Source organism: Equus asinus, chromosome 5 (assembly GCF_041296235.1).
Source record: "Equus asinus isolate D_3611 breed Donkey chromosome 5, EquAss-T2T_v2, whole genome shotgun sequence".
In the NCBI taxonomy this organism is placed as follows: Eukaryota; Metazoa; Chordata; class Mammalia; order Perissodactyla; family Equidae; genus Equus; species Equus asinus.
The window spans coordinates 106,992,093-107,018,264 of NC_091794.1; the positions used below are offsets into that span (position 1 = coordinate 106,992,093).

General features: G+C 55.0%; 1 protein-coding gene across 3 annotated transcripts in view; it reads right to left on the minus strand.

The window, feature by feature from the left end:
* The window catches only part of SPSB1 (splA/ryanodine receptor domain and SOCS box containing 1), a 68,510-nt gene that overhangs the window by 18,533 nt on the left and 23,805 nt on the right, over nucleotides 1-26,172 (minus strand). Inside the window, exon 1 of one of the 3 annotated variants that reach the window (XM_070511154.1) lies at nucleotides 9,730-9,980. The exons of the other annotated variants lie outside the window; for them this stretch is intronic. The gene's annotated coding sequence lies outside the window, so the exon portion shown is untranslated. Of the gene's footprint in view, nucleotides 1-9,729; nucleotides 9,981-26,172 lie in introns of those variants that run through there. 3 annotated transcript variants of the gene reach the window in all.

Consider the following 26,172-nt stretch of genomic DNA (forward strand, 5'->3'; position numbering starts at 1 on the left):
TGCGTGATCCCATTTCTGTAAGAACGGAATTTAAAAAGGTTCTATCTGTGCGCGTTTATCTGTTTGTAGGCATACAGAAAGGTCTCGAAGAATAAACACCAAACCTTTCACAACGGTTAATCCTGGAGGGTGGGGCAGGAGGAAAGAGATGTTCACTTAAACACTTTTTGAACAGAAATTTAAAAAATAAGTATGTTTGACTTTTGTAATGAAAATGATTTTTGAGCCCACAGAAAAAGAGTAAAAGGCCGAAATACACTGATTTAACACACTACATTCACAAGAACAAGTTGTCCCTAAAGCAATTCCTAAAGGATCTCCATGTGTGTCACTTCTTATAAAGCAAGCACAGGACAAAGGTTTAATTTACCCAGGAAGATACATACACATTAAGAACCCACAGTCAACAGAAGTGCAGTTAAAATAAAGGACAAGGGGCCGGCCCCGTGGCGCAGTGGTTAAGTTCACACGTTCGGCTTCGGTGGCCCGGGGTCCACCAGTTTGGATCCTGGGTGCGGACATGGTGCCACTTGGCATGCCATGCTGTGGCAGGCGTCCCACATATAAAAAAAGTAGAGGAAGATGGGCACAGATGTTAGCTCAGGGCCACTCTTCCTCAGCAAAAAGACGAGGATTGGCAGCGGATGTTAGCTCAGGGCTGGCTAATCTTCCTCAATAAAAAAACATAAATAAAATAAAATAAAGGACAAGAATTTCTGGGTATTGCTCTGGAGCCATCCCAAAGAGGGACATTATTTCCACAATAATTTGTCCTAAGACTTCCAATTACACTGTTTGTACATCACATATTTTAATGTCCCCAGTAAAAATGGGGTACCTATCTGTCTCCACTGGCCCCAAACAAGAAAAGAGCAAGTGCTCCGTTCCCAAAGCCGAAACCCAGCCACGGCGGCTGTACATTGGTTCTGTGCCCACAAAGCCCGGGTGAGGAGGCAGAGACTGGAGGCGGACAAGAATCTCAACCCTTGGCTCAGACAGGACAGGGCGCTCAGCACCTCCTGCAACACCACGCTGCCCCTTCAACGAAAGCCACAACTCTGCAGTTCAGCCTTCTAAAAAAAGCACTTTGGGATCAATTGGCCCTGGAGCCCCATCTCCACTCAACATTATCCTTCTGTTGTGTTGTTTAAGAAAAAGTTTGTTGAATAAGCAGTACCCTCAGCTGGAGACACGTCCAAGGGGACTGGTGACAAATGGATGGAATAGGGGTGGGGGAAGGGGGCACAGAGGGAGGCCACGGGAGAGCAGCAGACCCACACTCACCTCGTTCAGCTCCGTTCCCCCTCAGTGCGTCCGACTGACCCCAGAACAGTAAAACCATTGTTTTGACCCAAGATGGGGAAAGAATGAAATTCAGGATGTGGAACAAGGTGACCTATTTATAAAGCCTCCTTTCACCTGAAGATCAAATGAGCTTCCTCCCTCCGCCTCCCTCCCGCCTCACACATCGCTGGGTACAGCCCAGGATTTTGCAAGAGAAGCACGCCCCAAGCGATCTGTTATTATATCAGAGGCAGCCTCTGCAGCCATGGAACGGCTGCCTGGCTCTGCCTGCTAATTAGGGTTTCATGCTCCCGTGAGCCCGGGAACATGCTTCGGTGGCAGGAGCGCTCAGGTTGTGTGCCACACAAGCCTGGCCAGGCATCCCTGGCCAGGGTGCCACCAACGGCAGGACAGGTGTCATATGGTTTCAATAACCAAGCCCATCCCACCTGCCCACTTGAGGAGAGACGCCTGGGAGAAGCCAGGGAGCTGTGTTCTTGCTCAAGCAGAGATACAAAAGCAAGTCTCTGCCCCTAGAATCAACAAAAAGTATTGGACCCTTCTGGAAAGTTCTGACGAGTGATTTTGGAGAGAAAATCCCACACGGTCCAGAGCTCTAGCCTCTGACCTCAAAAGACCAAAAATGCACCTGCCGTAAACACCTACGGAAGGACCCAGATTACTCATGGCACTTTCAGAAAGGGCTCGAATCAGTTAAGCCCCGGCCCTGGGAAATCAGCATTACATTCATACAGAGACTAAAAATTAAAATAAAGAGTCACGACTGCAGCCCCATCAAGGTTGTGACGGAAGGGCCGTGTGTCGTTCAGAGAAGCCCTGATCTGGGAGGGACCTCAGGGACACACAACGACACACAGCGACTTTCCTGAAAGTTTACTGAGGCGCAGCAGACACGCTTCAAGTGGCAGTGGGAATGAAGTCTAGGTGGTGAACCCGACATCACCCAGCCTGGAGGTTGGGTGTTGGTCAAACCGGGCCTGCCTGGTCCACGTAGGAGCTGGGGCAGGGGCCCCATAGAAGGGGGGCAGGAAGACAGGGCGCAGAGCAGCGCCATGGCCACCTCCATGGGGAGAGCCCATGGGAACCCAAGGGAAAGGCTCAGGGACGCTGGTCCCTCTTCACCCACCTGGCTGGCGGCAGAAGTCCCCAGGGGGACTGGGTGGCCCCAGCGAGCCCGTTCCAGCTCTGAGAAGGCGAGGCTCACTTTCCCTGAGGCAGGCGCCCAGAGGAGCCTCCACAGGGACACGTGGCCCAGCCTCCCGCAGGATGCTCCCTCCAGAGCTGACTGGCCCGAGAAGAGGCCTGGAGCAACTCCGCCGGCCGCTGGCCTCCATCATAGTGGCCCAGGAACGGAAGTCTGACCAGGCCCAGGCTTTAGGGTCAGGAGGCCTGCCTGGGAGTAGTGGTACACTGGCCTCCTCCGGTGGGATGTGCCGAGTGGGAAAGGTTACCTCTGAGAGGGGTCCCATGGGTCACCCCATGTCCCTCCAGGGAGAATGAGCAGAAGGGAGACCAGGCAGAGATCTAAGGCCTTGGGAGGAATCAACTCACAGAGATGCGAGGGGCTGGTCCACTCCTCTCCCCCTGCATGCCCAGGTGAGGCGCTCAAACCCCTGGGGGTGCAGGGGGAAGAGGGAGGCGGCATCCCTGATTGCAATGTGCAATGGTGTAGCTAAAGTGCTCAGCACAGCAGCGGGTGCACAGTAGGTGCTTAGTACATGCTGCTCCCTGCCCACGCCACCTCCCTTTAACACCAGGGGACACCTAGAAGGATGGACTCTTGAACGGCAAGTGCCGGAGAGCACTTAGCCAGGGAATGCCAAGGCGGGCACAGGTTAAGACCTCACAGGGTGGCCCGAGGAGCCCAGCCCCGTCAAGAGGGTGTCTTGGAGCAGGGAGACCCGCGGGCATCCCTCCACGGGGCAGGAAGCCCCGTGGGAGGCCACAGCTCCAGCCAAGTGGCCTGTGGGTGCTCAACCTCAAAAACTCCAAATTCGATAACGTAAACCCTTTAGGCCAAGCGCAGGGACAGAAGTCTCATAAAATTTCTACAGGCGGAAGAGGCTGTAGGGACGTTCTCCTATAATGAGGTTCACAGGAGAGGTTCTCAAAGTTGGGGTCCCCAGACCAGCAGATCAGCACCACCAGTTACAGATGCAAATGCCTGGGCCCCACTTGTGATCCACTGGATCCCAAACTCTGGGGGCGGGCCCAGCAGTCTGCATTCCGATAGGTCCTCCAGTTCACTAGGATGCTACCAGTTTAAAGGAATTTGAGCTCAACATTTTGGAATCTCAAATCCATAATAAACGAGAACTGCCAGGCTTGGATTTATAACCACAATGCTTTTAAACTTCTTGTTCTATCTGGATTTGGAATATTTCAAATGTTATACACGCTCCTAAGAAATCTCAATCCAGAAATGTAGAAAGCATAAAGTGCCCCCGAGGCATATACACAAGTGCAGATACGGGAACAGTCCTCTTGTAGCCAAGAATCTCACTACCCACGCTCTCCCAGGTTTGCTTTAGCTCCCACGTCCATTTATGTGTTCGTAGCTGCATAATATTCCATTATCAGAGTTTCTGGAACTCCCCTTTGTAGATGGACAGCTAGGTTGTTCGGCTGTAATGACGGTCATGTGTGAGGAGTTAAGAATTTCTCTGTAACAGGATGGCCTCAGAGCAGTCTCTTTTCATGCAGTTCACAGCCACCTCTCCTCACCCTCAAAATCTTGGACCTCATTTGCCCCTTGCCCAATTTTGGTAGAAGAAAATCAAATGTCCATGTAACCTGCCCCCAGGCTTCCTGATCTTTGAACTGAGCGTGGCGGCTGAAGGCGCCCGGGAGCTTCTGCACACGTAGTTGGACTGAAGTTTGTCAACCGGACCTCGAACGGACCGCAGCCAACAAACTTGGAAAGGATTCTAAAAGGAACTGGGCAGTGCGTCTCTGAGTGCAACCTAATCGCCATTCCCCGTGTGGGATTTCACGGAACTCAACAGGATGCCAAAGGAGAGGTAAATCCCCGGGCCCCACGAGCCAGTCGGGCAAAAGAGACTTAAACATACTTTGAAAGCCATGACAGCCTGCCGGAACTTCCTCATCCACGGTGATGGCAGTCCTCCTCCAATCCCGTCAACATGGGAAGTCTTGAACCCCTGGGCCAACAACTCCACAAGACAGAGCCTCAGCACATCTAAGGCAGGGAATAAATGAATCCTGAACTTCCAGGCAAGTGGAAGGTCTGGGTGCCAGAGTCCCAGGGTGCCGGCTCATCCAGTGGGAGACAAGGTAAGGGGGCATCGATGGAGTCTGACACGGCCATCAAAGATGCTAGCTGTAAGGGTCCCGGAACAAGAGGCCAGGAAAGAGGTTTGTATGTCAACTGAAATGAAGGACGCAACTGGACCTGCCCTAAGAGTAAAATTCAGAAAAAATTACACAGGCAGATGCAGGACAAGAGATGAAAAGGAACCTAGAAAAATGAAAATGTCTGTGTTCAGAGTGACAAGCTTAGGATTGTCCCTTTCTTTCCAATTTCCTCATTATAGTTTTGTTACTTTTGCAAAAACATAAACAGGTGAACCCACATGTCCATCAATGGATGAATAGACAAACAGATCATGGAATACACACACAGTGGAATACTATTCAGCCATAAAAAGGAATAAAGGACTGATACATACTACAATGTGGATACTGTACATACTCAAATATTTTATGCTGAGTGAAAGAAGCCAGATATAAAAGGGCACATATTACACAATCCCATTCGTATGAAATGGCTGGAACAGGTAATCCATAGAGACAGAAAGCAGATGAGGGGCTGCCAGGGGCCAGGGGAGGCGGAATGGGGAGTGACTGCTCTGGGTCAGGGCCTCTTTTGGGGGAATGAAAATGTTTTGGAACTAGACAGAGGGGGCGGCTGCACAGCACCAAGGATGATCTAGACACCGCTGAACTGTACTTTTTAAAAAGGTTAATGTTATGTTCTGTGCATTTCACCTCAACAAATGAAAAAACACAAACGGATGAAAAATAGCCACCTTTCCAAAATCCCCATGGCAGGAGGTGTGTGAGGAAGGGGGGTGTGGGGCAGAGAGAAGCACAGAGCAGGCAGAGGGCTGGCGGGGGGACCGGGCCTGTCAGCCAGGGTCACACATGGGGACAGGGCTGACGACATTCACATGTGGGGAGCTGGGAGCCTTCTAGAGCCGAGCCGCTGCAATCGAGTTCTCTGCTCCCCGCCTGCCCTCCTTTTCCTTCCTCCAAAAGAAGGAGTGCAGAGCTGCGGTTTGGCAACCCCGCTGCCTCGAGCCAGCACCTGTAGATCGAGTTTCTCTGGAGGAATCTGGAATGTGTGCCTGCGTCTCAGTGCCTGCACCCAAAGTGCGGTGTGGGGAGGAGATGACCAACACACGCACAAGCACCCCCGGTCTGAGGACGAGGACACGGAAGAACCGACGTCACGGCGCATCTCTGGCCCGCACGCTCCCCACTCTGCAAACGAGGCGGGAGGGCAGAGAGACGCTAGAACTCGCAGGCCCCTGCCTTTTCACAGGGCAGGTCCGCACCCCGAGTCCACTCCAAATTGGCAAAGGCCCTGCTTTGTGATATCAGGAAACCATCCCAGCCACTCAGATCCTGCTTGCTCCCTCTGCTGATGACGTCGCTGCCTGCCTGCCAGCTATGATGCCACACCACCGGGCTTCCGCCCAGGCCAGGAGGGCCCCAGGCTAACGCAGTTTGACTAGACCTGTTGCCACATGAAAGCCTGCTCTAACGGGTCGAGTTTCTGCGTTCTCAGGAGGATTGTCACTCACGGACCTGGACAGACCCAAGCTTCTCACGCAGGTGCCACTGTCTCCCACAGACCCTTTCTGGCCAGACTCACTCGGGTAAAACATGGAAACTTGGCTGAAAAGCACCGTGCTGAGGGTTTGTGTGTATATAGCAGGAGTCCAATAAACATCTGGGTTGCTTACTCACCTATCCCACAAGCATCTGCCAAGCCCCCGTGGGGCAGCACGGCTTCCTGAGACCCTTCCTCTGTTCCTTAATCCCTGAGAACCGCAACAAAGTGGATGATTCAAAACTGTGCCACCCATGGTTGGTGTTTAGGAAAGTAGGATGGCATTCTGTCTACACTGCCAGGCGGCATCCTCCCCAGGCAGAAACTGGTAGGAACCAACACAATGGACGAGATAGGCACCTGCAGAAGGGACCCAACCCGAGAGATGGTCTGCAAACGTTCAGCTGATGAGAACACCCAAGTCCAAATAAGATGCCTTGGGATTGGAATTCATTCCAACAATATTTATTAGGCACCTACTGTATACAACAGGTAGAAACTGTTGCCCCCATGGAGCTCACAGTCTAGCAGGGGAGACAGACAACCATCATTTGAACAATTAATGCAGACACTTTCATCTGTGTGTTCATGTGGCAGCCCCAACGCCCAGAGCAGTGCTGGAAACACAGTAGGTGCTCAATAAACAAGTGTTGAATGAATATCTAATATAGGGTCAGCTAACAAGTGTCAAAGGAAAATGAAGCAGAGTAGTGCAGACAGAGCAAGCAATGGGAGGAGGTAAGGGACGGCTTCTCTGATACAGTAATATATGGACAGAGTCCTGGATGAAAGGAGGGAGTAAAGCATGTGAAGATTTAAAGGGAAGAACATTCCAGGCAGAGGGAACAGGACGTGCAAAGGCCCTGGGGTGGGAGCACGCTTGGCATGTTGGGAGAACCAGAGAGAGGCCATGTGGCTGAAACAGAGGGAGGGAGAGGCTGTGGAAGGAGACAGGGTGAGAGTTCGTGCAGGCCCAGAGCTGGGTCTGAAACTTCAGCTCCACAAGCTGGGAGATCTTGCGCAAGCTCTCTCACCTCTCTGAGCCTCAGGTTCCTCATCCATTGAAATAAGGGTGATGACTATTCGACCTCACTGGTGTGCTTTAAGGGCTAAATGAGGAGGCCATGGAAAGCTTAGCACTTAATAAAGAGCCAACACTGGGGGTGAATTTGTAACTGATGTCTGAGAAGGCAGGCAGGAAGGGAGAGGGTTTCCTGAGAAGGGGGTCCCTGGCGGCTCCCCAGTGGTGGAATGCAGCTGTGCAAACCCTGAAGCCCATTCCCCAGCCCAAACTCAGCAATCTGCCCAAAGAACAACCGCCTCCGGGTGTCCGTGACTCAGCTCTGTGGCTGCCTCTCGCCATTTCCAGCTCACTGATGGCGACAGCGGCCTCCACGGGAAGCCATCAGGTGCACCGAAGGCCGGCAGTGGTTTTGCCTCCCTCTGGCAAACTCTCCTTGATGCCCCCCACGTTCCCACGCTGTGCCTGCTCCGGGAAGGGGCAGCAGCCGTGCGTCCTGTGGGGGAGGGATGGTCCGCCATGCCTCTGTGCTCTCCGAGGCCAGGCAGCAGGATACACACATCCAGAGAAGCTTCTCGGGAAAGCAGCTTGGATCTGGGGTGAGTCTGTTCCATTTATCACGTTTTGAGACACAAAAGGGAGAAAGGGGAAGTGGAAAAAAGGGAAATTGGCCCAATATCCATTGAATGGGCTAGTCCAGGATGGCAATCAGAGCAGAGGGAGAAGGAAGCAAGCATGAAGGCACGTGCTTGTTCAGCAAACTTGTCAGCCCGACTTTGGAAACGTAAGCAAACCCAGGATCGGCCACCCGCGCTAGACCAGGCAGGTCCCCTAGTCCTGGCTACATGTGAGGGTGACAAATGCACAGTTCACGTGCTCGCCTCGCAGGGCTGCTCTGCGACATCAGACAGACTGCGTTTAGAAAGGACTCTTTGAATTCTGACTCCTCTGCAGGCTGGACTTTCCGTAAAATAAAAAACAGCAGCATGCTACCTTCACAGGCGGAACGGGGAGCCGAGGACGGGTCCCACACTCCTCAGTGTCAAGGACGGCCTGCCTTGTCACAGCCGCGGGCGGCTCAGACCACAGACCCAGGTGTGGGGACCCCCGCCTAGCCCTGATGTGCTGCAGCCAGGCCTGGGGCTGCCCTCACGGTCGGCAGCGCGTCCCCACGGCTGGAGGACGACTACAGGTCCTCTCCCGCGGAACACACTGAGCATTTCTAACGCTGTCCCAAGTTTCCGTTCCCATATCAAAAGCGCCTCTTTTCTGCTGAGGCAGCAAGACCTGCCAACAAAACAAGCCTCTGGGACCCACGTTTTTGTAACACAACGCCTTCCCTTGAAACGCGCTACAATGAATCACTGAGGTCTAATAGTATCGGCAGCTGGGCCGGTGGAAGGAATCCGTGTGAAAGTCGGACAGCGGAGCTCAGCAGGTCCCCGCACGCCATGCCCCAGCCGCCCCCCCGCCCCACCAGCTATCCCACCTCTCTTGATTGACAGCACCGCCTCCCCTGGTCCCCAAACAGAAAACCAGACACGACTGACATCCTGCCTGCGAGCAGCCCATCTCCACCCTGGAGAAACAGCCCCTACAGGGACGAGGGGGCCAGTCACCCTGCGAGCCCTGCAGCTGGTCATGCCCAGGGCAGCCCACGGGCTCCTGCATGGGCCTCGCCTGGGAGCTTGTAGGAAATGCAGAGTCCCAGGTCCCTCCCCAGCTGACTGCCTCCAAACTGCCCTATAACCGGGTCTCAGGTGATCCGCGTGCCCATGTGTGGGGGCTGTGCTGTGGGTCCTCCCCAAGGCAGAGGCCTGGAGGGAACACACCAGAAAGAAAGAAAACAGAGGAGGGTCCATCCCTCTCCAGGAAGCCAGTCCTGAAACACACCTGACTCCTAACAAACCGAACCTCAAAGCCACGTTTCACAGAAGTGCTGGGCAGAGGGACCCGTCCTTCTGCCAGACCCACAAGAGTAGGGGCACATGAAAACGGGCTGTGGATTCCCCGGCCCAGACCTTCTAGAGGCCCCTGGTCACTAGGGGTCTGGGAAGACCAAGGTTACGGCAGCACCACTTCCAGGCCCCTCCTCTGCTCACAGTTCGTCAGGTCCCCCCCGCCCACCCTCCGAGCTCCTCACAAGCCTGCTCAGCTCTCTGCTGCTCCAAACACCCTGGGTCCCCAACTAGCCAAGCCAGCCTTGCCACCGTCCAGGAGCCTCGCGCTTTCTCCCGGCCACACCTGTTATAACACATTTCCCTTCACTTCAAACCAGCCCCCCTGACTGGAATCCTGTCCATCCAAGACCTGACCAGCCTTCTCGGCCATGGAGCCTCCTAGTCGGCCTCCACGCCTGAAGCTGATCACAGCACATCTCCCAGCAGAAGCTCCCCCAGAATTACCTCAGGACCCTGAGTCCTGCCAGAACCTAGAGTGACGGTCACTCACAGACCCAAGCAGCATCCTGGCTGAGGTCCAGAACCCTGCCAGAGACCCACCCCCCAGGGCCGGCAGCAAGTGGCCTCTCGGTCTCCCAGACACCTACCGGAGGCTCCGGAGTTCTGGAATGTTTCCGTCCAGCGCCTGGGGAAAGCGCCAGGAGAGAGCCCCGGGGGCCTCAGCCCGAGGGGAGGGCTGAGGAGGAGTGAAGGCAGCACCCTGCGCCCCGGGAGCAGGGCGCCCTGCCTGCCGGTGGCCGGGCCCTGCCGGGTCCCCCAGGCCTCCTTCGCTGGGGCTGGATCAGCCCTGGCCTGAGTGAGCTCCGCCGTCACCAAGGGGAAGCGGCCCTTGGTTACCACTGGCCCGGAGAACACAGAAGGCAAAACAAACACTGGAGCCGCTCCTCGGTGGACTCGCTCCTCACTGCTGGGAACAATTACAAGGTAATCGGCCAGTTCTTAAAAGCCCTCCAGAAGGGAGGCTGCGGGCCCAGCGGGAGGCCAGTTGTAACCCATTCCCTTCCTCTTGCTGAGGCTGCACCCTCCCCAAGGCCCGGGGACCCCTACTCCATCCAGTTCAGGGAAGCCCAGAAAAGCCAGGCTGGAAGTCACAGAGGAAGCCGGGCAAATGCAGAATCACGGGTGGACACTGTCCCCATAGCAGCAGCCACTAAGTCAAGTTTCCCAAACAACCAGTGGGCCCAGCAGGGCAGGTATGGAGGGGACGTCCCTGCAGACCCCAGCCCGGCCTACAGGGGCAGACTCATGACAGCACTGTTCCCTGAGCCCCCTTCCCAGCCCCCTTTCCAGCAATGACCAGCTCTCTTGTAACCCGTCATGAAACGAACAGAAACTCTGCAGTAAAGGATAAAATGCCCAGCTTACCAGGCTCTAGCCGGGGCCGGCAGAGATCGGCAAGGATTGCACCCTGCCCACGGCCATCCCCCCCAAGGGCTGTCCTCAGTGGGAGCCTCAGGCACAGCCTGGCACTGATCCCCACCCGCCTCCTTCAGTCGCATACCTCCTCCCCGGGAACAGGGTCTCCCCCATCAGAGGCACCCCACGGCTGGGGCCTTGGCTGTGTCCTAGGTCCCCTGGAGCAGAAACTGGAGGGAGGCCCGAGTGGAAATGGGGCAGGGGAAGAGATGAGTGTTCCCCACCCCACAAGTCTCCAGGTGTCCCCCGGGCTGGGGGGGCACATGCAGGAAGAGCTTTTCTGCCCCTCCCCCACCGTGGATTGACACCTGAGACTCTAACGTCTTCCAGACACCGATTCAAGCCAGGTTCTCTCTTCTGCGCTCCCTCACTGAGAAGGTGGGAGCATCTCCTATCTACCCCCAAGCCTTTTTTGGGGACAGAATGCTGACCTTGGACAGGGATGTGACAGCAGGTTCAAAACTCTGACAAACAGGAAGAGCCACCAGAACACCTGTCCCACCCTCCTGAATCGCCCTGCCCCGCCCTGCAAGGCACTCGGGGCAGCTTTTCCCCAGTCTTACTGAAATCACGCTGGTCTCAGGCTAGAAGAGACGACCCTGGTATCACGGGCCTCCCAGGGGACAGAGAGAGAGACAGAGACAGAGAGAGAAACAGAGAATGTGGCTGGAAAAGAAGCAGAAGGAATGGGAGGCAGGAGGGTGGAGGCCCCACAGCCCCAATAAATGTCAGCTTGGGGCTCCAGGTGGCCGGAGGGTCCCCATCAGGAGGGCAGGGCTGAGGCTCTGAGTGGGAGCTGCCCACAGAGTGGCTGCCAAGCAGGCGACCCTCCTCTGAGCTAGGCTGAGGCTCAGCACTCACGACCAGAGGGGAGGAGGAGGGCAGGGAGCCGGGACGCAGGGCAGGAGGCTGGGGCGCACCTCGCCCACCCCGAGCCCTGCCCTGCTCCCCCACCCTCCCAAAGAGGGTTTCCTATCCCCAACCCAGGGAGGTCTGGAAGGTAAGACAAGTCAACAACCTCAGTGACCGGGCGGGCTGTGGCTCTAGGGCTGAAGAGTGGTGACCCGGCTAAGGGCGAGCTACCCGCCTGGGCCGTGCTCTTTGGAGTGAGGGGGGACACCAGCGGCGGCCACAGCAGCAGTGGCAGCTCTACTGGGTGGGCCGAGCACCTTGTTGTTTTTAAAAAAAAACAAATCAGTATCTTTGGAGGCGAAGACCTGGCCACCCCAAGTATCAGGAGCCAACCTCCCCGTCCCCCTGTCCTGCTGGCCGAGACCCTGCTTGTCTCAGAGGGACCTGGGTGCCCACTCCCACCACCCACCCTGCCCCCGTTACGGAGAGCTGCTCTTTAGGGGGGCACTGAGCTGTGGGAGTTAGCCTGGGGGGGTTAGAGTCTCAGATCCCAACTCTGACATGCTGAGAACTGAAGTGGAGCCTTTCTAGAACCACCAGACAGAAACTGGCGGAAAGCCCCCTCTTCCCTCTCATTTGAATTGATGGAAAAGTTTCTTCCAGACTTTCAGGTGTGGACGTTGACCTCGGAGAGGGAGGTGAAGGGGCCAAGAACCACTGGACTAGGACTCCAGCCCCTCCCTGGACCGCCCGTCCCCCCTGCCCTCCCTCCCTTTGAGGACTCCCTGCTGGGGCAAGGCGACCATTGCCGCTTTACCCAACGGGAGCCCAGCCAGGGAAGCAGTCACTTAGCGATGTTTTCTGTTTAAAAATCCATACACTGGCTTTCTCCTTGTAGTCTCTCTTCTCACACGGGCAAGGAAAAATTTAAACCTTCAGGAAAAAGTAAAAAGCCTCTTGACCCAGCCTGGCTCTTTTCTAACCACTAACGATCCATTAAGCAAACTGATGGCCCGCCCCACAAGGCAGCGCCTGGGGTGGAGAGACCAAGGCAGACAAGCTACCTGGAGCCCACAGCCTCACAGGAGACACGAAGTCTTCACAGAGTTCCAGGAGAAGCAGGATGCTTAAAATGGGGAGTGGGGGCCTGGGGGGCTGCTAGGACGGGTGTGGGGAGGCCGGGCAGGTGCAAGAGGAGGATGGGGGGGACTCACAGGGAGGAGTCCTGACCAAGGGCTGAGATTTCAATAACAGAGATGAGCTGAGGGAGGAAGCAGGCATGGGAGACACTCGGGCGGGAGAGCCTCGCCGTCGGAGCAGGGGAGGAGCACTCAGGAACCGGAGGGCGCTCAGGTGACTAGAACGCCAGGAACATTGAGTGCAATAATGGCATAGAGAGAGAGAGAGCAAGAGAGAGAGAGGCATGGTCTGGAGTCATGTGGCAAGGGCCTTGAATGCCATGACAGGGAGTCAGGACTCAGGCACCGGGACCAGCTGGGGAGGGGACAGTTCAGAAAGCTTCCTCTGCAGAAGAGCCAGAAGACAAAGCACCCTGAATGGAGAGCTCAGGTGCTCTTTCACGGAGCAGTGACAGTCGCTCTGCATGATGAGAGTGCCACGCGGGGTGGCGGCTCCCTGAGCACAGCAACCATGAGAGTGCCAGTTGGGGCGGCAGCTCCCTGAGCACAGCAACCGATGTCCCTTTATTGTCTCAAGGCAAGGGGACCACAGCGAGGGGGTGGCCTCCGCACAGCACTCCTCCAAACACTTCCTCAAACGCTGTGGGAAAACACTCTTTCTCTCTCTCTCTCTCTCTCATTCTCTCTCTCTCTCTTTCTTTTACTTTGGGGGACGTAGGTTAAGACCCAGGAAGAGAGAATTAAAAAATTTCTTTTAGGTAAACAGCAAATTTGAAGTGTGATAACACCAAGAAATACCACTTCAAACCACCAGCAAGAGAAAGCTCTGCTAATTTTGCACTCGCAGAAACAAGAAGAACAATAAATACCCACTCTGCAAGATTGCCGAGGGCATCAGAGGCGATAAATGGACACACACAATGAGGCCAGCAGCTCCCAGCACACAGCAGGTCCTCAAATAATGCCGGGTGCTTCCACGGTCCTCCCCGCACGTGGGCCACCTGTGGGCGCTTTGCCCTTTGCCTGTATGTATGTGTTAGGCGGCGGCTACAACCACCCTTGTTATGCGATGCTCAGGTGTCAAATCTCACCTCCAAAGATCGTCTTCCAACCCCTGACCACAGAGCCAGGGAACCACGACTTCCTTTAAAGCACAAACACGCCTTAAAGATTATCCAATAAAAACGCTTCGTTTTGTAAAATGGTGCAGCCGTGGACGGTCATGGTGACCTGTGTCTTATAAGAATCACTTCGTATCTGTACACCACGTCCAGAGAACATTGTTCACAACGGCCAAGAGGTGCAAGCAGTCCAAGCGGCCGTGAAGAGACGGATGGATAAGCCATATGGAGTATATACATACAACGGAATATCATTCAGCCTTAAAAAGGAAGGAAATTCTGACACACGCTGTAACTTGGATGGCTGAGCCTTGAGGACATCATGCTAAGTGAATTAAGCCAGTCACAAGAAGACAAATACTGTATGATTCCACTCACATGAGGTACCTAGACCAGTCCAAATCACAGAGACAGAAAGGAGAATGACGGGGGCCGGGGGCTGGGGAAAGGCAGTGGGGAGCTGTCGCTTAAAGGGAAGAGTTTCCGTCTGCAAAGATGAAGTTCTGGAGGTGGATGGTGGTGACAGTTACACAATAATGTGAATGTACTTAATGCCACTGATCTGTACTCTTAAAAATGGTTAAAAAGGTAAATTTTACGTTACGTATATTTTATCACAAGAAAAAAATGCTTCATTTTATATGAAAATAAGGAAGAAAAACTTGAGGCATGGAAAAAGTAAGCGATGAAAGAGGGGTCCCTCTACCCTGACGCGACTGGACCAAAGGCTGAGCCATGCTAGGATGTTTGCCGAGCCATCCCTGGCCATGCTCCCTCTGCATCTTTAAGCCAACCCATGGCCCAGGGCGTCCGAGCACAGAGCTGTTTTCCCAGGAGCCATGCAGGAGAGCGAAATCCACCTAAGCAGAGAGAAGGCCACCGTTCACTTGCCACCAGGCTCTCAGTCTCTCTGCCGACCTCCCTTCCTTTCATTTGCAGGCTGCTTCAGGGACAAGCCTATTCAGCATGCTCACGTGCTGTTTCACACTGCGGGTGCTTCACAAACCTGACGAGGAGACAGAACTGGCAGGAAACAGAAATGGACTTGAAAAAGAAGATAAATTTACGAAAGGCCAAGCCCAAAATGGCTAAGAAGCTGGGACAGGTTGCTGTCCAGGAAATGACTCATGTCTCCCCTGGTCCCTCGGGGCCGCTCCGGGAACAGACACTGAACAGGGCAGACCGAGGTTCTCAAGGTTCTCACGAGGAAGGCGGCTTCTGGCAGACTCTCCCATGGACTGTGAACCTGCCGGCCTGTCCTGGATACCTGCGGTGGCTAGTGCCCAGTGTGGTCCACGAGGGCAGCTTTAGCCACACTCACTGGTGAGGAGCACTGAAACCAAGCTGGAGTGAGGGCCACGGAGCCTGGGGTGCCAGGACTGCCCCGTGGACCCGACACCCTCTCCTGCTGCCACCCACACTTCCTGTGGCCTCTGTCACCCTCCACACACTCACGCTGCAGAACCCAGCGAGCTGACTCCAGGCCCCAGCCACTTTGGGGAAAGAAAGTGCTCTTCCAAAGTCATGGCCTGCAATCGATAAATTGAACAGCCTAAAAAAGCATCTTCTCTAACTCTCAACAGCGTTTGAAAATCTTGGCCACGTCCTTGACCTTGAGACACTGGTTTCCGTGAAGGTATACTCCCCATTCTGCAAGGCTCCCATGCCAGCTCCTCTGCGAGCCCTTCCTCCTGCCCCTTAAACACAGATGTTCTTGAGGGGCCCTCCCTTCAAGGGCTCTTCTGCTCTTGTGGCTTCAGGGGGCATCTCCCCTTGAACTTGACACATCCACCCAACAGCATCATTCTTATGGCAACCTGGCCCCCACTCACACACCCCAACATGGCCCTCTTGCAGCCTCGATATTTCTGCCAATTTCTGTCCTCATCCTCCTGGTCGGTCAGCCAGATTCAAACCCCTCATCTCCCCGGGCTCCTCTTCTGGTCTTCCCACATTACCATCCAAAGGTATAAATTTCCCCACAATTGCCCAAATCCGTCCCCACTCTCACTGTTCAAGTCACTGAACTCCTCCAAGTTGGTCTGCCCGACCACAGTGTGTCTCTGACCCCAAATGATCTTCCAAAAACAATCTCATTTAGGCAGTTTTTTCATTTTGAAAATTTGTCATTCAAAAATGTACAAACGAGACACATTTTCAACACCTAAAATGAACAGCTGTCAACAGTTTGTCACATTTGCTTCTGGTCCTTTTATAGCACAGTAATCAAATGGCCAGAGGCTGTGAACAGGCCGTTCAGAAAACAAGGAAATGCAAACGGCAAACAAACCTGTAGGAAAAGACGCCCAAGCTCCACGGTAATCAGAGAAACACAAAATTAAGTAATAATGAGCTATCACTCTGCACGCCCCAGATTTCTACACAGTCAACACAGAGACAGCACCTGCTGCTGGGCTGGGTGGGGGCATGCGCCCGCATGGCGGGGGCGGAATCTGAGTCGGTGTGGTTTTTGGGAAACAAACTGGGAACCAATGTAGCAATTCCAGTCTGGGGCTTGGGCCCAGAGGAACAATAGCACCAGTCCTAAGGACACCTGTACCAGGCGTTTGTTACAGAGTCACTGCCATTTCCAGCCACTCCAAATTAAGTGTATTGCCATCGACTGAACAGGTGGACAACTCCGGTACGTTTGTACCATGAACCATTAGATAGCAATTAAAATAACAAGGTAGAACCACACTGGAGCCTGGGGGCGTTTCCACATGCATGCAGTGAGAAGAGCAGGTGGAATGTGAAAGGTGAGCCCATTTGAATAAAACAATGATGCGCCCGAAGATACACACATGTATATGCCTGGGCAGGCAGGAAGGTGTGGAACGATTTGGGTGTATTAACCTTCAATAAAAGGTTTATGTTAAAGGGAAAAAAAAGAACTGGAAAATAACAGATGTTGGCAAGGATGTGGAGAAACTGGAACCCTTGTATACTGTTGGTGGGAATGTAAAATGGTGCAGCCACTATGGAAAACAGTATGGCAGTTTCTCAAAAAACTAAAAATAGAATTACTGTATGATCCAGCAATTTCATGTCTGGGTACACATCCAAAAGAATTGCAAGCAGAGTCTTAAACAGATATTTGTACACCTGTGTTCACAGCACCATTATTCACAATGGCCAAAAGGTGGAAGCAACCCAAGTGTCCATCAACAGATGAATGGATAAGCAAAATGTAGTCTATCAGTACAATAAATATTGTTCAAACTTAAAAAAGAAGGAAATTCTGACACATGGATGAACCTTGAGGACATTACGCTAAGTGAAATAAGCCAGTCACAAAAAGACAAACACTGTATGATTCCACTCATATAATCAAATTCACGGAGACAGAAAGTAGAAACGGGGCTGCAAGAGGCCGGGGGAGGGCGAAATAGAGAGCTGTTTAATAGGGACAGAGTCTCAGTTTTGCAAGACGAAAAGAGTGGGGGAGATGGATGCTGGTCTGCTGCACGACACTGTAACACTGCAACAACGCTACTGAATTCTACACTTGAAAATGGTGAAGACGGTGTTGCGGACTGAATGTCTGCATCCCCCAAAAGCGCCTACGTTGAAACTCTAACCCCCAGCGGGATGGTGTTTGGAGGTGGGCCTGTGGGAGGTGATCAGGTCATGAGGGTGGAGCCCTCAATATGGGATTAGCGCCCTTTTAGGAAGAAACCCTAGAGAGAGGATCTCCCTCCGCCTGGTGAGGACACAGTAGGACGGCTGTCTGCGAATCAGGAAGAGGCACTCACCCGACACCAGATCTGCCAGCGCCTGGATCTGGCACCTCCCAGCCTCCAGGACTGTGAGACATGAATGTCTGCTGTTTAAGCCACCTTGTCTATCGTATTCGTTATAGCAGCCCGAGATGACGAAGACAGATGTCAAATTTTGTTATGTGTATTTTACCATGAACGACAGGCTGCAGGTTAACATCAGGGCGGGGCAGGAGTGAGAGAGAGAGGGGAAGAAAGGAGAAGGACGGGGAGGCAAACACGAAATGTGTCCCCGCGAAGTTACGGATGCGTGTGGATCACCGCATAACACGGCCGGCTGTCAGAGTGCTACCGTGCGCACGGCAGGATTTCAGGTGGCCGGCACTTCTGCACCTTCACGTGTCACGCTTCACTCAGAGTCTTCACAACGCGTGTGCAACGTAATCAGGATCAACAACAAAGCTGTTTTCATTGTGGAAAAAACTACAGAAAAGCACGAAGGTTGACAGCACCAAACCCCCTATGTGTTCTGTGCAGAACTGACAACTGCTAACAACGCTCACGCAGGCTGCGTCACGTCTCCCGGGAGATCTTGCGGGAAAAGCTCTCCAGTACGTGCGTGCATTCTCCTTTAAATGTGCGTGATTTTCATCATGACGGTCTTGCTCCAGCGTCTTCAGTGGACTCCTCCTGCCCGTAGGATCGGGTCCAAACTTCTGAGACAGCACCAAAGGCCGTTCCCATGCTGACCTCAGCCCATTTTGTACAGAGAGGCTTTCTGGAACCCTTCACTCGCTCCAAAAGCTACTCCTTCCCCCAGTTTGGCTCACACACCTACCTGTGGTAGTCCACCCCATCCACCCACCCGGCAGGCCGTCACTACAGAACCACACAGACCCTCTGAACCCTCTGCAAGTTCCTCATCACCTTCAACAACGCCTACCCAATGCACCACCCAGCGCAGGGGCCGTCCCTTTCCTTCCCACGACCGCATGCCAGACTTTGAAACAGAACCTTGGTATGCGCCCCCTGCCCCAACCCAGACATCCAGCCATGGTTAGACAAACTTGGGTGAGAAAGCACGCCCTGTGTACCCGACTGGTGGAACAAGACCTGCGCAGACCATCAGGCTTCTCTTTTTCCCTGCACAAATGTGTGGCCGTCTGCGCCTGGGCTCCTGGATCAGCTGTCCATCATCCAGGGCAATTTTCCTCCCTGGACTCTGGGAATCAGCCCCGGAAAAGACTCCAAAAGCATCACAGCATCAAAGTTTCAAGAATAAAAGGTCTGTAGGGTGACACTACCCACAGAATGTTCTCTGCATCCCTCCTACTGAACACATCCACACCCAGGCCGCCCGTCCTCCTGGCTGTTGGTCCAGGGCTGAGAACTGGGAGGTCTCTGGGACTCCAGTACTGAGTTCTGGTTGCTTGTTAGGCTCACCTCCTGAAATATCCCTGCGCCCACTGCCTCTGCACGCCTGCCACCTGTCCACCCACCATCCTGCCTCGCCTTTCCAGAACACTCCCTCCTCACTTCCCACCTGCAAGGTCATCTCCCTTCTGCCTTAATGTGAAGTCCCCTGACTGTGGCACACACGCGCTCCATCCATTCAGGATCTTGGCTTTGCCTCCCTCTCCCTTCCCCACCCAGGAAGCCCTCACTGGGGGCCCCTGGCCCTAAAGCAGAGCAGAAGCACCCGTGGTTCCCCTCGTACTGTGTCATACCCTCAGGACTCTTCCAGCAACCCTCCTGGGATGGCTCCTCCCCGCCCCGCGCCCCCGAGAGAACTCCTGTACACTCCATCAGAGCTCGGGCAAATCCTTCCACCATTTACCAGCGAATTCCAGCAAATGTAGGCTCCACACATGTTGGCTTAAGATAGACCAGTGGTTCTTAACCAGGGTGATTTTTACCCCTAGGAGACATTTGGCCAGGCCTGGGGACATTTTTGGTGGTCACGACTGGGGGTGGGAGGGTGCTACTGGCATCTAGTGCATGGAGGCCTGAGATGCTGCTAAATATCGTATAGTGCAAGGACAGCCCCCTACATCAAAAAATTATCCTGCCCCTACTGCTGACAGTGCCACGGCTGAGATGCCCGGAGACAGAGCGAGCTTCAGATGAAAGGCTGCAGCGCATCCCCTGGCAAAACCGTTGAATGAGGCCAGAAGCACAACCTGGGACCCCCACATCTGTGACTCTGTATCAGGACGGGGGTTAGGGAGGCACCTCCACTCCATGCTCTGCCGAGCCAGCAGGCAAGTGGCTGAGGAGGAACTCAGTGTGCATTCCAACACTGTCACCGCCATCTGTATCGCCCTGAGCAAGACAGCAGCCTCTCTGGGCAGCAGGTTTCCTATAAACTGAAGGGTCAAAGGAGATCAGCTCTTCCCCTAAGTGGCTGGACAGATCCTTAAGCCCCTGAAAATTCGTTTCGGAGTTTGGGGAAATACTGTCTTTCCTCCTAAAGAGCCGCAAAGCCCATGAGCATCTTAAAGGCTCTGAGGGGTCCTGCAGGGCAGAAGCTTGGCAGATTTTGTTCAGCTCTAATGGTTCCCACGCTTGAAGAGAAGGGGACGCGGCTCCCCTCCCCCACATTTTCCCACGGCAGCCCACGGGGCGCCAGTCTGGAGGCCTCTGAATCTCTCAGCTCTGCTGCTTCTCGATTCTGCGACGAGCAGGGCCCCTGCCTCCGCGCTTATCTGGCTCCAAAGGACGTGCAAAAGTGTCCTGCAGAGGTGAGTGTTGTACAGTGTGACCTACGGGGCTCCTGACCTGCTCCAGCTGTGCAAAGTCTCTGCGGGGTACACACCACGCCCCTGATCCCCCCCAGTGTAGGTCTGACTAGAGCACTCATTTGTGAATCCAAGGTCAGGAGCCTGCTTTTAGGTGGGTAACCAAGGCTGGTTCTGAGCCCCGTGGGGCCTGTCCTCTTAATCTAGACCAGGATTTGGCAAATGATGACCCATGGGCCTGGCTCACTGTCTGGGGTTTTGTTTGTTTGTTTTTGGTGAGGAAGATTGGCCCTGAGCTAACATCTGTTGCCAATTTTCCTCTAAAATTTTTCTTGAGGAAGACTGTCGCTGAGCTAACATCTGTGCCAGTCTTCCTCCACTTTGTATGTGGGATGCCACCACAGCATGGCCTGATGAACAGCGTGCAGGTCCATGCCCGGGATCCGAACCTGCGGACCCTGGGCTGCCAAAGCAGAGCGCACGACCTTAACCACTATGCTACCAGGCCGGCCCCTCACTGTCTGCTTTTGTAAATACAGTTTATTGGCACACAGTCATGCCCTTTTGTACATATTGTCTCTGGCACTCCCGCTCCCCACAATGGTAGAGTCAAGTACTTGCCACAGAGATCATATGGTCCATGAAGTCACATATTTACCATCTGGCCTCAGAGTTTGCTGACCCCTGGTCTAGACCTCAGGAAATGGTGTCTACCACGGAAGAAACAGGGGCCAAGTCTCTCCCCTAAACTCCTCCAAGAGCCTGTCCCACCAGGCCCAGGCCCCCATGTCCACACGCACCGGGATGACACCCAGCGCCCAAAGCACAGGATGTGCCAGGACCCTGCCGTCTGCCCACCCAATCCCGCCCACTCCCTCCTCCCCTGCACCTGCACTTCCCCCCACTACAGCCTCCCTGGACCCCCAGGGACGCCCTTCCCTTCAAGCCCAGAGCCTCATTTACAGCAGCGTGTCCCCCTTCTTTAGCTATGCAGCTGACTAGCAAACTTCCAAGCACGTGTCACCCAAAAGACAAACTGGGCACAACTCTGCTCCCACGCTTCTCCAGGGACAGACGAGACATAGTACGAAACACACACCAAAAAACAGAAACCAAACAGGAGGGGATAAAAATAAAAACACAGCCACGAACTCCTTCTCACCCGCGGCGGCCCGTCTAGGGAGCGGCCCCTCCAGAGGCCACAGGCTCAGGCATCGGCCGCACCCTCAGCGCTCGGCTCCTCCCCAACAGACGCGGCGGGTTCTTTGAAGAATGAGCATCATCCTGACACCTGTCCCAGAAGACCCCGGGGTGGGGGCGGCCAGACCTCGGGACCCAGGAACGCCCCCCCCCCCCACCCTGCTGTAGGCAGGAAGGGAAGGATTAGGGACCCCCCAGGGAAGGCGCCAGCAGCTCCCGTGGCAGTGACAGCACATCCAGGGGGATTTCTGTGTTTTCACTCAGAGGCAATAAGTCTTTCCAATTAAACGAAGGCAGACTAAACTGCAATGCTGAGGAAAGCCCCTTGGAAACACTTGGCTCAGGGTGACCACTTCGGCCAGGCGAGGCGGGGGAGAGGCTGCGGCCGGCCATGGGGCCGTGAGCAGGCGGGACAGCAAGGGCCACCCCACCCCGGCTCCCTGCTGGAAGGTGCGCCCGGCAGAGGCAGGATGAGCTGTGGGCACAGCCACTCTGAGGGGTTCTCAGACCCCCGCCCAGCTCCCGCACGGGGCCCTCCAGCCCTCAGTCCGGTCCTCCCAGGCCAGCCCACCCACCAGGAAAACACTGGGCCACAAGCAGTCAGTGACCCCGGAAAGCGACGTCCCATCTCTCATCCTCTCAGCAATTCACGTTGCTCCTGCAGCCACAGTCCAAGGGGCAGTTTGGGGCGACCACTCAGACAGCACCCACTGACCATCTGTGGGCACTTCTGGCCACTCCAAGTGCTGCCACAGGGTCAAGCCAGGTGGCCCCCATGGCACACAGGTGAGGGACAGGCTCAGAAAAGCTGCATGAGCAGCCCTCAGGGTAGTGCTGGGAGCACACCTAACTCTTCTCCAGCAGTCCCATGGGGTGTCACTTCATTATCCCAAAATCTCATGAGCACCAAAGGCCAACCAACCGAAGGCAGGGAAGAGCAAATTCAGCCCCATGGAGAACATTCTGCCTGCCCCCGCCAATGCCAGCGGCCGGCCCAGCCATACTCCTGGGGACAGACAGAATACAGGAGGTGTGGGGTGGGGGGTGACCTCATGGACCCCAGAACCCTTGTAGCATCTTCTCTGCTCCTGGGCAGAGTCAGGGGAGACAAAGGGACCTGACCACATCTTCCCTCCAGTTTCTATGGAGAAGAAATTCAACTGCAGGGAGCTTGATGCCAGCCCAGGAAGCAGGGCCACCCAAGCGAAAAGGCAGCGCCACCAGACAACTGGCTGCTTTTAGAAACACACCCTGCTCATCCCACACACATTAGCGGGCAGCTAAAAGAGGGAAGTGAGCGCACCGGCTCTCCGGATAAGACGAGGGCTGAGAGGATGCTGGTGGAAAGCTAATGACAGGATTCAACTCCGCCACCCAAATTTGTCCAGACGGCCTCACAGAGAGGGGCCTCGCAGGGAGCGAGAGCCTGCGCGGGAGGAAGCGGGAGCAGGGGGCCTCCCCTGGGCCAGGCTCTGTGCTGAGCCCGCTCCTGAGGTTCTGACCACACGGACCCCCCCAGCCTGCCTCCAGCCCGGCCCAGGCTCCACACAGGGCCTTCCTAAACGCTCACCTGATCGCACCAGTCCCCTGCTTAAGACCATCTGGTTGCCATCTGTGAAACACACAGGCCCCATTGGCAAGTTTACTGACTGCCTACGAGGGACCAGGCACAGCGCCCCCTCAAGGACAATGGTCAAAGTCTCATATATAAAAATATTTTATGAGCTAGTTCTGATGACCTTTCTGGCCTCAGTCCCCTCCCCTGCCACCACCCTCCCCCGCCAAAACACACCATCACTTGGCGAAAACCCACACAGTGTCCCTAACACGTTGGGGTGGGCATCCGACTGCTCTGCCCAGCCCCTGGCTCCACTTGTCCTGGGGATGCACCTCGATTCTGTCTTGGAGGCCCCTTTTCCCCACTCTTGGCCCTGGGCTGTGGGTAGGTCCTGCTCTACCCCAGGCCCTGGGGGTGGGCACACGGCCTCAGTCTGCTGCAGTGGGGCATCACCCACTCCTGTGACAGTGAGGATGCAGGCCCGTCATAGCCAATCCTGAAACTTTTGCTTAAATGACCTTCTGAAAATAAGGCCAAAAAGAAAGAAAACAGATAATTAAATAGAGAGAGGCAACTGCAGATGCTAGGGTTTGAGCCTCTGGATCCAGCCGTGCCTGAAAACCCTTGACTTTTTAGCTGCTTACAGTTTGGCAAACCGATTTTTGCTTGAGGCTGTTTGGATTGGGTTTTCCGTCCCCTGCTACTGGAAAACTGACACGTCAAGCTTTTTAAAGACTCTAGTTTTTTGCTCATGCTATTTCTTCCACCTGGAACACCCTGGCTTTCTTATCAGCCTTCTTCCCACAGAGACTCTGAAATCAGACTCAGGCTCCCTCTGGAAAGCCTTCTGACTCTCCTGTGCCATGCAGACGCCCCTCTGTGTCTTCCAGGACCTGTGTGTGTCTCCACTCATTCACCTGCTCCTCAGAGTCGCTGAGCACCTGGTCCCGCCCCCCAGTTACCGCAGTCCTAGGTGCACAGACGCTGTGACCGCTGCTTTTCTCACCTGTCTCTCCCTCCTTGGAGGCAGGGACCAACTTGCTCTGTCACTAGCCCAGAGCCTGGCACACAGCAGGTGCCAGGTAAGTGCTGAAGGAGACAGGAGCAGCCCTGCCTCGCAGTGGCGCACCTTATCCATGGTCACATCATGTGCCAGGGGAGGGCGGTGGGGTACAGAAATCCAAGCCCGTCAAGGAGCAAACCCTGTCAGTTCCACCTCCAGTCTATCCAGAATCCAGCCACCTTCACCACCTCGCTGCTCCCTCCCATACCCTGGCACCAGTCTCCTATGCCCTGACTCTCCAGAGGTTCCACTCAGTGAAAAGCAGGTGGCCCTCTGTGGCCCAGAGGCCCTCAGCCTCCTGCACTTCCTCTCCCCTCTCCTCTCCCACACTCTATCCTGCCTCACTGGCCCTCTGGCTGTTCCTGGCACATGCCAAGTTCCTACCTCAGGGCCTTTGCACATCCCAAGACCTCTGTGTGGTACCAGGGACACTGGGCTTGGGTACCCAGTTGGCTATTCCCTCACTTCCATCAGGCCTCTGCTCAAAGGTCATCTCATCACCAGACCCTTGCCCAGCCACTCTGCCCCCAGCACTCCTGCCCCTGTCCCTGACTCAGCCTCTTCCACAGCACTCTCCAACGACATTCACTTGGCCATCTGCTTAAGACTTATCCCCCTACAAGAAAATGTGCTTCACAGGGGCAGATGTCTTGTTCCCCTCTGTGTCCCAGGGCCTGGAGCAGCTCCTGGCACAGAGCAGGTGCTCTGTGAATACCCGCTGAATGAGTGAGTAGCTCTTTCCATTCCATGAAGCCACCTGCCCACAAGGCCACACTCCACAGAAATGCCACCTGGTGGAAGCAACGCCCAGGGCCTCCCCTCCTACACTGCCTTCCTGAAGGGTCAGTCAGGCGTCCATCTGTCTGTCTCCCACCTGCTCTGGAACCTTCTCTAACTGATCTGCAGCACCTCTGCCCCCAGCCTGCCCTCCAGGCCTCTCATTCCTCGAGCACTCGGTCCCAAAATGTGACAAGAGCTCACGCCTACACAGCCCAAACTGTGGCCAGTGTGCAGGGCTGGCTGGTACCCAGGAAGCAGGGGGAAGCCGCAGCCCTTCCCTCACCCTGCACCGGCCGCCCTTTCCTGGAAAACCCCGTCAGCAGTGGCAGCACAGCAGGCTCCAACAGCTGCCACACGCTGAGCCCGGGGGCCCAGCTCTGAGAGTCCACACAAGCCCTCCATTCAGGGGGCAGCAGGTGGGGGGCGGCTGTGCTCCAGACAGGGCTTCTGCAGCCCCCCACTGCCCGCCTGGCACAGACCCGCTCACAAAGTGCCCCCATCACAGCCCCATCCCTGCCACCCCCACCCACTTGGTTTTCCAGGAAAGAATGTGTCTGGTCTGGATCCGACAATGACCGTCTGAAATGGGTTCAGCTCTAAGGGGTCAAGGGTCACAGGAGTTATCATCACAGAGCTGTGGCTCCAAGGTGGTCCTGCCCATTCCCAGGGAGAGTCTGGGCGCCAGGAGACGCTGGCTGCCTTCTCGTCCCGCCAGGAGCCACACACAAAGTTCCCTTTATGGGAACGAGGCAGGCCAGGCACTGGCAATTTTAGCCTTAGGGAACCCCAGGTTTGGGTTTTCTCCAAGGGCATAATCAAGCTTTGTCTTGACTTTGCCCCAACCCCTCCCAGGCTGGCCTCCTTGTTGGGTACACAGCGTCTAGGACCCAAGTCCTTCCAAGCCGACCCTTCTGAGAATGGGGACAAAGAGACACCACAGAGGATAGCAAGGGACGTGCATCCAGCACTGAACACAATCCACATTCCCCACCAAAACCTCACTGAGGACCTACTACGTGCTGAGCAATGGAATCGCAGTGGGACCCGCCACAGAGGAAGGTGATAGATGTGACGACAGCTAATGAGGACACAATTCACTGATGTAGGGGATTGCTGTCCCACTATGTGCTGGCGCTGTGCCCACAGCGGGTCCATGGCGGTGAGAAGCTCAAAGAGCTGGCCCCCTGGAGCCCACTCCAGCTGCATCAGATGCGACAACCTCCTAAGAAAAGCATGAACGTGTGATTACGCACCAGGGACTTGGTCCCCTACTTGGGCACACAAAAAAGATATGGCCTAAAAAACATAGGAAAAAAGAAATGGAAAAAAACCCTAGGAATTGTGACCGAATGGAGCAACCAGGACACCCTGAGGAGGCATTCTGGAGCTCGATTTCAGGTGGCCAAGGGGAGCTGGTACACATCAAGCCTGCATGTGATCCTCT